Raw genomic sequence first — 12551 nt, 5'->3', positions numbered from 1 at the left:
CTATTTCTGTTTTTAGATGAGTTCATTAGTGTCTTCATTTTCCTTCCTTCCTTCCTTCCTTCCTTCCTTCCTTCCTTCCTTCCTTCCTTCCTTCCTTCCTTCCTTCCTTCCTTCCTTTTTAACATTCCATATATAGGTGATATCATATGGTGTTTTTCTTTCTCTTTCTGGCTTACCTTGCTTAGCATAATGATCTCCAGGTCCATCCATGTTGCTGCAAATGACATTATTTTATTCTTTTTTATGGTTGAGTAGCATTCCATTGTATAAATATAACACAACTTCTTTTTTTTTTAACATTTTTATTGATTTATAATCATTTTACAATGTTGTGTCAAATTCCAGTGTTCAGCACAATTTTTCAGTCATTCATGGACATATACACACTCATTGTCACATTTTTTTCTCTGTGAGTTATCATAACATTTTGTGTATATTTCCCTGTGCTATACAATGTAATCTTGTTTATCTATTCTACAATTTTGAAATCCCAGTCTATCCCTTCCCACCCTCCACCCCCCTGGTAACCACAAGTCTGTATTCTCTGTCTGTGAGTCTATTTCTGTCCTGTATTTATGCTTTGTTTTTGTTTGTTTTTGTTTGTTTGTTTTTGTTTTTGTTTTTTAGATTCCACATATGAGCGATCTCATATGGGTATTTTTCTTTCTCTTTCTGGCTTACTTCACTTAGAATGACAACTTCTTTATCCAGTCATCTGTCAATGGACATTTTGGTTGCTTCCATGTCTTGGCTATTGTAAATAGCGCTGCTATGAACATTGGGGTGCATGTATATTTTTGAATTAGAGATCCTTCCAGATAGATGCCCAGGAGTGGGATTCCTGGATCATATGGTAGGTCTGTTTTTAGATTTATGAGGAATCTCCATGCTGTTTTCCATAATGGCTGCACCAAACTACATTCCCACCAGCAGTGTAGGAGGGTTCCCTTTTCTCCACACCCTCTTCAGCATTTATTGTTTGTGGACTTTTAATGATAGACTTCACTGTAGTTTTGATTTGCATTTCTCTGATAATTAGCAATATTGAGCATGTAAACATATAAATTTAAACGTACATGCACTTCAGCTTGTCAATTTTTTCTATTTTATCCAAAAGTATTAACCAGAGAGTATACAAGGAGACATAGGCTAATATTCCATCACTGTGTTATTATAATCTCAAAATATTTGCAAACAAGTTAAATATCTAACAATAAGAAAAACTTTGCCTGAATAATGGCAGTCACATCAGTTTGATGAATTATTATGTATCAATTAAAATAAAAAAATCAAATTCAAGTCGTATATATTCTCATATATGTATCTGTCTCTACCTGCACGAACATTCACATTTATTTCTAATCCATCTAAATCTGGAATGAAAAACAGAAAGTACACATGGATGTTACCTCTATTTTGGTATCTGTTGGTGATATTTTAGTTTTGCAGTTCTCATTTATTTTCTGAATTTTCAACAATAAGTGCATCATAAATGAAAATAACTTTATTATTTCTAATTAAAAATATAATAAATTCTCTGAGACCTCAAATAATTGAAACCATCAAAATAAATGAAATCATCTGCAAATTAAGTACATATATTATAGTAGGATTTTGTTTACGATTCCAGTTTGCTTTCATTGTACTTATGCCTATGAGTGAGAGGTGCTTACAAACACAAACTCGCATGTACACATATACTTTTATCTATCATCAACATATCATGGGCATTCTTCTCTTTGAATAGCTAGAGACCTAACCCAGGGTTTTGATAAGTTGGTGAGTATTGAATCATATGTCTATGTAAAGCACCAGACATGTGCATGTTTTCAGACTTCTAGGTCCCTGGCAGTAGAATTATGTAAAAAGAAATGGAGAGTCTAAGGCTCTTGATGGCTAATCTCAGATTACTTTCCAGAAAGATTGTACCAATTTATACTATGGCTAACATAGTTTAGAACGACCTTAATGTACTTTCATTTAAATTTTTGTCACTTTAGTTGTTGAAAATATTGTCTGTTTGGTCTTAATTGGCACTCAGAGGAGACTTTCAATCCAAAGCCCGACATGAAGCATCAGTGGAGACTCTTCTGAAAAGAAAGAAACTTTAGTCGGTTAAATATAAGCACTTCAAGTCTTCGCATGTGTAGACAATTAATTTCCAAATGTCAAGAACAAAAAGTGGAAATCTGTACTATTATAGCTTGTGAGTATATAAAAACAGATTTTGTGGGTGACATTCAATTCCAATGGAGAGTCATGCTTTATCTCTCATCTCTTTATTTGTGGCATTTTTTTGCCAGTTGGAAATGAGCTACAAATATTCAATTAGAATAAAAATTTAGCACTCTTTCTTTTCATTTTGCATGCCCAAAGTATTTACTTGTGACTACATTCTTACTCTGTATAACATCTCTCTTATCTTTATATCTACATTTACTCATGTTGATTTTGCAATCACAACTAGACATGATGTTTGTGTTTTTCTCTCTTACAAACAATCTCTTTTGAGAATCAAACTTAATACACACTGAAGGGAAACATAGGTAAATTGTGTACAAGTGGTGTGTGTGTGCATGTGCATGTGTGTGCATGTGCATACTGGGAGTGGAAGCACAGAGGAATAAGGCCAAGAAAGGAATCTTGGATGTCTCCCTGTCTCTCAAACTGCATCCCATTGTGAGGATTTAGATTGTCAGTATGGCCATCATAGTCTCCAGGAGTTGACTGATGCCTGTGGAGGGAGGCAGACAAGTGGAATTCTTCTGAAGTTATAGCTTTGGAGAATCAATGGCCTGCACCCAAAACTCTTGGCCAGAGGTGGGAGGGACCTAGTTTGCCCCAGCTTCTAATCTCAGTCCAAGATCTTTCCCTTCCAAGCTGCTGTCTTACAGCGCTTGCCTGCTAGTGGTCTCAATTCCTCTTCTTCTGTTCACCATATCCAAGGCACTAATGGAATTTTGCAGGGATGAGCCAGGAAAGGTGGTTCTGGCCCCATCGTTCTAAGTCAGCTGTGGACAATATCTGTGGGTGTTCTGGGTTCTCTTCTCTGATGCTAAGCTCACCTGTCAACCTTCATGATCTGATCTCTTTGTCTCCCTGTATTCAGCCTCCCACCATGCTCACCACTGTGTCAGATTAATCAGATCTTGACATGGAAATATTTACCCAAAGGCCCAGAAACACCATCCTCAGACAGGCTTGCAGATTCGGAAATAATCTATTCTTTGGAGGAAGTTTTGGTGGAAGATGTCAATCACAGAATCACCCTTACTGTGGTCTGGCTCAGTTGAGCAGTATCTGTTCGGGTGTTTTCCTGCCTTGCTGATGGGCAGAATGCTTCTTAGCTTTCATCTCTGCAGCCAACTGGGCACCATGAACAAGAAACTGCTCAACCAAGCAACAAAGGTTGGCATGTTCTCAGCAGCCTTGACTCCCACCCAGAAACCTTATCTCTGGCAAAATGACTCCTCAGGCTAGCCTAGAATTCTTCTTTTTTGGGGAGATCAGCTTGTAGAAAAGATCTTAACAGAAAACAATGTGGGCATGTTTTTATTTGCAATGGGCATGTCAAATTACCCTCATCTCAGAGTGCCTTAAAGAAGTTGTTAATTCAGATCCTCAGAGCCCTGGACCCTGGAACAAACTTGTCCTGAAATCCATCAGGTTCCCCATCCTCTAAACTCTTTAATGGCGTGCCATGGGCTAGTCCAGGATCCTATGCTGGCTGGTACTTCTAAAGTTATCCCAAGTATTTAAGACTCCACAAGTCACCTGCACTTAACTCATAAGCATAGACACTTTCAGAGGTTTTATGGAAGTTCAAAGAACTCCAGACAGAACACTGGCCACTATAGATAGGGGTGGCTGCTCACAATGTCAATGCTGTGGGAGGATTTGAAGAGGAGTTAATGAAAATATTCAGAATTGATTGTCCATTGGTGATCAATCCACCAGGACTATCATTGTTGTATTTTTTTTTTAAAGACTAAGGTCCCAAATTTGAGGCTGTGAGTGTAATTAAGGATTAAAGTACAGTTTCTGAGACATTCCAAAAAGTATCTCCATGAAGTCTAGTGCTATGTGAACCAGAGTCCGCACAAATTCTGGTCTCTTAGTCGAGGTGTATCACAATCAGTTTCAGCATGCAGTCCTGGATTGAAACCCAGTGGAGAAAAACCCACCAAAAATATTCTTGGACAATGAGGAAATATGAATTTGGTCTGGGTATTAGTTGGTATGAAGGAGTCATTTTTAACTCTGTTAAGTGGAAAATGTAGATTCGACTTTGTAGGAAAATGCACTTAGTGTTTAAAGATTCATACTAAAGTCTTTAGGGATGGAACATCAAGTTGTCTGTATTTATAGTAAAAGGTGTTAATTTGGAAAAAAAAATAGTCCTAATCATGTATGAAATACACACTTTGGGGCCAATAAACCTGGACTGGTTTTTTTCAAGAGAGAAAAATAAGCTCCAATTGGGCCCGAGTTTGAGCAGATCTTGGGGAAGTAACAAAATTTCCCTACATTCCCAATAGTCTAGGGAGAGATCATGAGAGTCTGGGGAAAGATGACTGTCCTGAACAAGGATGAAGTGAGAAGCTGGAGTCATTAGAGCTGAGAGCCACCTAGACAGGGCGGAGGTTGGGAAAGGAGGGTGATTGGGAAGGGCTGCTCACTTACAGGGATGCTCACCCTCATTCTGCACCTACCTCCCCAGGGGCTCTGAGCCCTGTGTTCCAGCCCTAAGCAGCCCCTCCAGCTTCACCCCTCTCAGCCCCTGCAGGAAGCCAGGCCTGCAATTCTCTGGCTTCCCAGGACCCATTGCATCTCCATTGCTGTTGCCTTACACTGCCCGCTTTCCACCAAGAGTGACCCCTTTGTAGAAGAAACTCAGCTGGTCCCTCCCCAGACAGATAGATCTAGATAATGTACAGCTATAGGTGTGCATTGCATGAGCCCTGACCACTCAATTGACATCTTTAGTTCAGGTGTAAATAAAACCAAGGCGCAGAGTTATTTGTTTTTAAAATGTAATTATCTCACTTTTCACTCTCACCACAAACTCCTTATGATATATCACATTGGGTGATGTGGTAGGCAGAAAAATGTCCTCAAAAGTGTCCATGTCCTGATTCTTGGAACCTACAAATATATTATCTTCATGGCAAAAGGGACTTCCCAGCTGTGATTAAGAATCTTGGGATGGGCAGATTATTTGGATTTCCTAGGTAAGCCCAAAGTCATCACAGGAGTCCTAAAATTGGAGAACCTCCTGGCTGTGGTAAGAAAAAGAAATGCGATGCTAGGGGTAGTATCAGGGGAATAGGTTCAAAATTTCAAAATTGTAGAATAGATAAACAAGATTACACTGTATAGCACAGGGAAATATACACAAAATGTTACGATAACTCACAGAGAAAAGAATGTGACAATGAGTGTGTATATGTCCATGAATGACTGAAAAATTGTGCTGAACACTGGAATTTGACACAACATTGTAAAATGATTATAAATCAATAAAAAATGTTAAAAAAAAAAAGTGAAACCTTATAAGCCTTGAAGATAAAGGAAGGGGCCACTAGCCAAGGGCATCCTCCAAAACCTGGAAAATGGATCCAAGCAAGGAAATGGATCTTTCTTTAGAGCCTCCAGAAGGACTACAGTCCTGCTGACACCTTGAGTTTAGCTCAGTGAGGCCCATGTCAGACTTCCAACCTATAGAGGTGCAAAATGACACATTTGTGTTGCTTTAAGCCCCTTAGATTGCGGCAATTTCTTGTGGTGGTCTTGGGCAGAAATCTAAGAAAGGTGAGATGGAACCAAGTGTAATTCCTTGGTTCAGGTGGATCTCCCATGTGCTCTGTTTATCAATACTCATGTAAAAGCTATCTCTCTATTTGCTGTGGAGTTGTGCTCTATCTAATCTATTTCCTTTTTGGATTCCGAAACTCCCAGCACACAACTATCTTTCAGTCTGCCTTTACCCCAAGGCAGGTCAGTGGCTCTTCTGAAATGTTCTTCCTTCAAGGAAGAGAGACCCTTTCTTGCTTTCCTCAGCCTATTAGCAGCAATGTGATATGGGTTGTATGAAATTTCTTCTCTATTCGCCTCTCTCCAGGAGTTGAAAGCTCTTTTTTAGTTTGAAGGAATGGAGCAAGATGGAAATATAATTCCAGAATTATATATACCAAGTCATTGTTTTACCTAGCATGGCTCAAGAGATACATTAACTAGTATTGATAAAATTCATCCTGCTACTTACCTTGTGCACCATTTACTCCTGTGCCTATGTTTTTACTGCTCTGAAGTCTGAGTCTGTTTTTCGAAATGCACCTAGAACCCCTCAGAGTGAATTTCAAGTGCACCACCTAACTCAGAATCCAGGTAGTATCTTATATGTACCCTCCCGTATCAGAAAATCTGGCTGTTTTCCTAAGGTATTTTGTGTAATAGGAGGCAAGAAAAACAAATTCCATGTGTGCAATTCTCTACACAGTTTCTCCAGAAGGGAAAGCTGCATTTAATAAAGGGAAATAAATCAGTCTTCCAGAGGACATGGGTCTCATGAAGGTCTCTTGTTACTAGATGTGATTTGTGATTTCTAATGGGGTTCTTATTCCAATCTCCCACTCATCAGAGAGGCTACAGAAATGCCTTTTCTCTTTATAAAGTCACATGGTCCAGAGGTAATTGTTTATTCTGCCCTATCTTTTTCATTTGGAAGCTTCCTTAATTTCTCCCAATAATGCATTTAAGATATTTAGCACAGTCCTGACACAGAGCAAAATCTCAGTAAAGGTTAGCTATTGTTGTAACACTTATTATTAAGCTATTATTATAATTGGCTTAATGGGAGAACTTTAAGAAAACACAGATTAAGTACAGAATGTTCATATCAAACTTATGTGGAGGAAATCCAAATTTCCTTTTGATTTCTGTTCCTTTATAAGACATACATCACATCAGGAAATTCCCCACCAAACACCCCAATGTTCATAGAAGCACTGTTTACAATAACCAAGACATGGGAACAACCTAAATGTCCATTAACAGATGACTGCATAAAGAAGTTGTGGTATAATTATGCAGTGGAATACTACTCAGCCATAAAAAAGAGTAAAATAATTCCATTTTCAGCAACATGGATGGACCTAGAGATCAATATTTTTAGTGAAGTAAGCCAGAAAGAGAAAGAAAAATACCATATGAGATCACTTATATGTGAAATATAAAATAAAAGAAGAAAAGATGACTTTAGTGAACTCATCTAGAAAAGAGAAACAGACTCGCGGACATAGTAAACAATCTTATGGTTACTGGGGGAATGGGAGTGGGTAAGGATAAATTTGGAGTTTAATATTTACAAATGTTAGCCACAATATATAAAAATAGTTAAAAAACCACCAAATTTCTTCTGCAGAGCACAGGGGACTATATTCAATACCTTGTAACAACTTTTAATGAAAAATAATATGAAAACAAATGTATGTATATCATGACAGGGACATTGTGCTGTACACCAGAAATTGACACAATTGTACCTGACTGTACTTCAATAAAAATAAAGTTTACAAAAAAAGTGAATTTTAAAGACAGATGTTAAAATTGCATACTTTGTATCCATCATTAAGTTTCTTCATCATTTCCTGCATTTAGACTATCTTGTAGAATTCAAGAATGTGCACAATATTCCATTTAACTCTATTACTTCTCCTCTTCCTTTATATAGTGCTCCCAAGGAGACCTCCTTTCATTTCACAACTCAATAAAGGTTGGATTTAAGCATCTCTGAACCACTAAAACTACTCTATTATTATCTTGGAGGACTACATTATTTACTGCATTGTCACATTTGACTCCTTATGTATACCCATTTTCTTGGAGAAGATATTTTCTATTATATCTTCTCTCATCATGCATGTAAACCCATTATAGCATTCTCTCATTTATTCATTTCTCCTTTCAATTTATTTTATCATTATTTTTATGTTGAAATAATTTTAGGCATACAGAGAGTTGCAAATTGTCCACTTTCCTTACTCTTTATCCAGCTTCCTCTGTGTTAACATCCTACATAACCATAGAACATTGATCAAAACTAAGAAGCAAATTGTCATATAATACTACTAATTAGTGTGCAGGACTTATTTGAATCCCATCAGCTTTTCCCCTAATGTCACTCTGCTGTCCCAGGAGCCTGCATTGCACTCCCTCACTGGGAATTGCCTTTGCCCTCTCAGTGAGGCAGACCACGGCTAATGACAGGCCTCTGTGGAGGTTCAAAGACCTGCTGCCTTGCCTACATTTGGGGGAACTCTGAAGGGCCATATCAGCTCTGGAGCGCCCACAGGGAAGGATACAGCCTCAGGTGCAAGTGCCTTGAGTTCTAGCCTCTCCTTCTCACATTTCTGCTTTCTTCATTTTATTGCAAGTGTCCATCCTGAGAACCATTCTCAGTGAATGTTTTGCAAGCAGACCTCATCTCAGAGTCTGTTTCCTGGGAATCCAACCTGATATTGTTGCAACTGTGAGTGGTTCTAAAAATGAGACCCCACAGCAGGATGTGGAAGCCGGTTCATTCACAGGCTGGCTGGCAATGAGGTGGTAGTGAGGTGTTGACAGTCCCAGGAAGGCTATATTGAAGCAATTATTAAAGTCCCCACTTATGGTGAACTGGGATATGATGCCAGTTGAAGGTGATGCACCAGTGAGCACAATATCTCTGGCATTTAAAAAGTGTGATAGCAATGATAACTATTAGTCCTGAGAAGTTGGACGGCTGCTACTGAGCACAAATGATTCATTTAATAAAGGAAATGGCAGAGAGGACATCACCAAAACTGACAACATAGGAACCTCCAGCCTCCCTGTACCCCAACAAATAACAATTAGACAGCTATTCATGAACAAAAACAGTTCTCAGAGAGCTCTGGAGTCCATCTAAGAAATTTTTGCAATATGGTGGAACAAAAAAGCTTGAAAAAATTGCAGAAGAAGACAAGGAAGACAGCTTTATTTTACCTGCACCATTCTATCACCCAAGCTGGCACTGTTAATACCAAGACAGAACTTCTCAGCTGGAAAGCATTCACCTCACTGAGAAAGGAAGAGTAGGTAAACAGACAGCTCTTCCAGCCTTTCAGGGCATGGCACGAAGGCCTCTCTTCAGTTTTACCGTGTCCTGACTGGGAAAGCTGAGAAATATAGAGATGGCTAGAAACAAGGAAGAAAAGCAGAGAGGCATTCAGCAGCCATTCAGAGGGAGCAACTACAGTTTACAGTGACCTGGTTCACAGACAAGTTCAGCAGACTTTACCACTGATGAAACCAATGGTCAGCACAGCTGCTGCAGAACTCCTGCAGATTTCACCAGCCTCCTCCCTACAGGTATGCCTGTTCACTGATGCCAGCTGCCTGAACCTCCCTTGCCCCGACCAGAGCCTGAAAACTACACTGGCAGTGAACTCAGGCCTCTGCAGCTCCTTGAGTGCAAGATGCCACCCTAGACACTCCTCCTGCTGTGTGTGCACTTGGAGCCAACTTCCCCAGCTGTGTACTTGCATATTGCCAGCCTGATCCCCACTATTGGCAGTACAAACACCTGGCGAGGACAGAGTGTGCAGCCATGGGAGAGCATGCCTACTGCCATAGCCCCTACAACTGATTGTGGGCCTGGATCAGGCCCTGTCTCCTGTCACTGGTGGGCACCATTGCATTCGTCTGTAGCTAGCCCCTCCAGATGTGCACCAGGGTCCCCATGGTTGCCAGCAAGTCCTAAGTTGTCCCTAATCCTTGCTGCCTGCCCTGGCTCAAACCACTGAGTAAGTGTCTGTAAACTGGCCATTGTCCCTACATAAGCCTCTGCAGCTGGCCCCCACAGCTCAGCATATGCAGACTACCAGCTCCAGCCACCACTGATGCCTGCCCTGGTCCCTAGCCACTGGATCTGCAGGTGCTGCTGAGAATTCCAACAGTATCTACAGTCACTGACAAGCCCCTCCTCTCCCAGTGCTTCACAAGGCCCCTACAGTTATCATTGCTGTGGACCCCAGTGTCCTGGAGCAAAGAGATATCACATCCCACCTTGGACCTGATGCCATCACAGGTTCTTGCATTTGATGCTCTGCATCACTAAACCTGGGGCCACAGCACACTCCAGCATACCACACCCACACACAAAAGTCTTCCTTCATTAACACCAATCCATTAAATCTAGAGGAAGTTATTGTTTCTACAAATATGCAGATACCTACATAAGGCTATAGAGATTGTGAAGAATCAGAGAACATGATTTTACTAAAGGAAAACCTCCAGTAACTGGCCCCAAAGAAATGGAGATCCAGGAACTGCCCAACAGAGAATTCAAAATAATTGCTCTAAAAATTCTCAGAGAACTACAAGAAAATGTAGGAAAATACTTTAATGATATCAGAAAAGCAACACAAGAATAAAATAAGAAGTTTAAAAAAGAGATAGAAAGCATAAAACATTTTGTGGCTGGAGAATACAATCACTGAACTAAATAATTCAATAGAGAGCTTCAACAGCAGAGTTGACTAAGCAGAAGAAAGAATCAGCAAGTATAAGATAGGTCAATTGAAGTGGAACAAGAAGAAAATTTAAGAGGGAAAGAAAGAAAGAAAAGAATTAAAAGGAATAAGGAAAGCCTACAGGACTATTGGGACATTATCAAGATAAACAATGTAGGCATCATTAGAGTCCCAGAAGGAGAAGAGAGGGAACAAGGGTAAGAATCTTTACTTAAAGAAATAATGGCTGAAATTGGAAAGGGAGAAGTAAAACTCATTGTTTGGTGAAGACATGATACCATACATGAAAAACCTAAAGATGCCACCAGAAATCTACTAAAGCTCATCAATGAATTTGGAAAAACTTCAGGTTACAGAATTAATATACAGACATGTATTGCATTTCTATATACTAACAACAGACTATCAGAAAGAGAAATTATGGAAACAATCCCATTTACCATTGCATCAAAAAGAATAAAATACCTAGAAATAAACTTACCTAAGGAAGTAAAAGATATGTACATGGAAAACTGTAAGACACTGATGAAAGAAATTGAAGATGACGCAAACAGATGGAAAGACATACTGTATTCTTGGATTGGAAGAATCAATGTTGTTAAAAATGTCCATATTTCCCAAAGCAATCTATAGATTCAATGTATTCCTTATCAAAATACCAATGGCATTTTTTCACAAAACTAGATGAAATAATTTTAAAATTTGTATGGAAACACAAAAGGCTCTGAATAGCCAAAACAATCTTGAGAAAGAAGAACAAGAGCTAGAGGAATCATATTTGCTGACTTCAGGCTATACTACAAAACTACAGTAAACAAAACAGCACAATGCTGGCACAAAAACAGACACATAGATCAATGGAACAGAGTAGAGAGCCCAGAAATAAACCCTCACACTTTCAGTCAATTAATCTCTGACAGAGGGGCGAAATATATACAATGGAGAAAAGACTGTTTCTTCAATAAGTGGTGCTAGGAAAAATCAGACAGCCACATGTAAAATAACAAAATTCAATCATTCTCTAACACCCTATACAAAAATAAACTCAAAATGGATTAAAGACCTAAATGCAAGAATGGATAGTATAAAACTCTTAGAGGAAAACATAAGCAGAATACTCTTTGACATAAACGGCAGCAATATATATATATATATTTTTTGGATCTGTCACCTAAAGTAAAGGAAACAAAGCAAAAATAAAAAAATTGGTACCTAATTAAGCTTAAAAGCTTTTGCACAGCAAAGGAGACCATCGACCATTGACAAAATGAAAAGACAACCTACTGATTGGAGAAGGATATTTGCAAATGATATGACTGATAAGGAGTTAATATCTAACATATATAAACAACTCATACAACTCAACAACAACAACAAAACTTTAAAAATTGGGCAGAAGATCTGAATAGACTATTTTTTTTCAAAGAGGAAATGCAGATGGCAAACAGGCACATGAAAAAATCATGTGGAATCACCAGAGAAATGCAAATTAAAACCACAATATCATACTTGTCAGAATGGTTATCATCAAAAAGAATATAAATGACAAAATGGACCTGGAGGGTCTTTTGCTAATTGAAATAAGCTAGACAGAGAAAGACAAATGACATATAATATCACTTATATTTAGAATCTAAAATAAATAAAACAAACTAGTGAATAAAACAACAAAGAAGCAGAGACAGATATAGAGAACAAACTAGTGGTTGGCTACCAGTGGGGAGAGGAAAGAAGGGAGGGGCAATATAAGGGTAGGGTGAAAAATGGCTTATTATACGTTTATATGAAATCATGTGTGTGAAACTTGAAAACTGTAAAGCACTATAAAATTTAAAGAATCTTTCATTCAATTAAAAAAGAAATAAAAGCTGAGAACTTTTCAAACCTGGGGAGACATTTGGAAATCTAAGTTAATGAAGTTAGTAGATAACCCCAAAATTTCAATCCAAAATTATTATTTTTATTTTTTCTACATATGTATTTTTATTGAAGTATGGT

This window comes from Camelus dromedarius, chromosome 8, assembly GCF_036321535.1.
Source record: "Camelus dromedarius isolate mCamDro1 chromosome 8, mCamDro1.pat, whole genome shotgun sequence".
Classification (NCBI taxonomy): domain Eukaryota; kingdom Metazoa; phylum Chordata; class Mammalia; order Artiodactyla; family Camelidae; genus Camelus; species Camelus dromedarius.
This window is presented reverse-complemented; position numbering follows the sequence as displayed.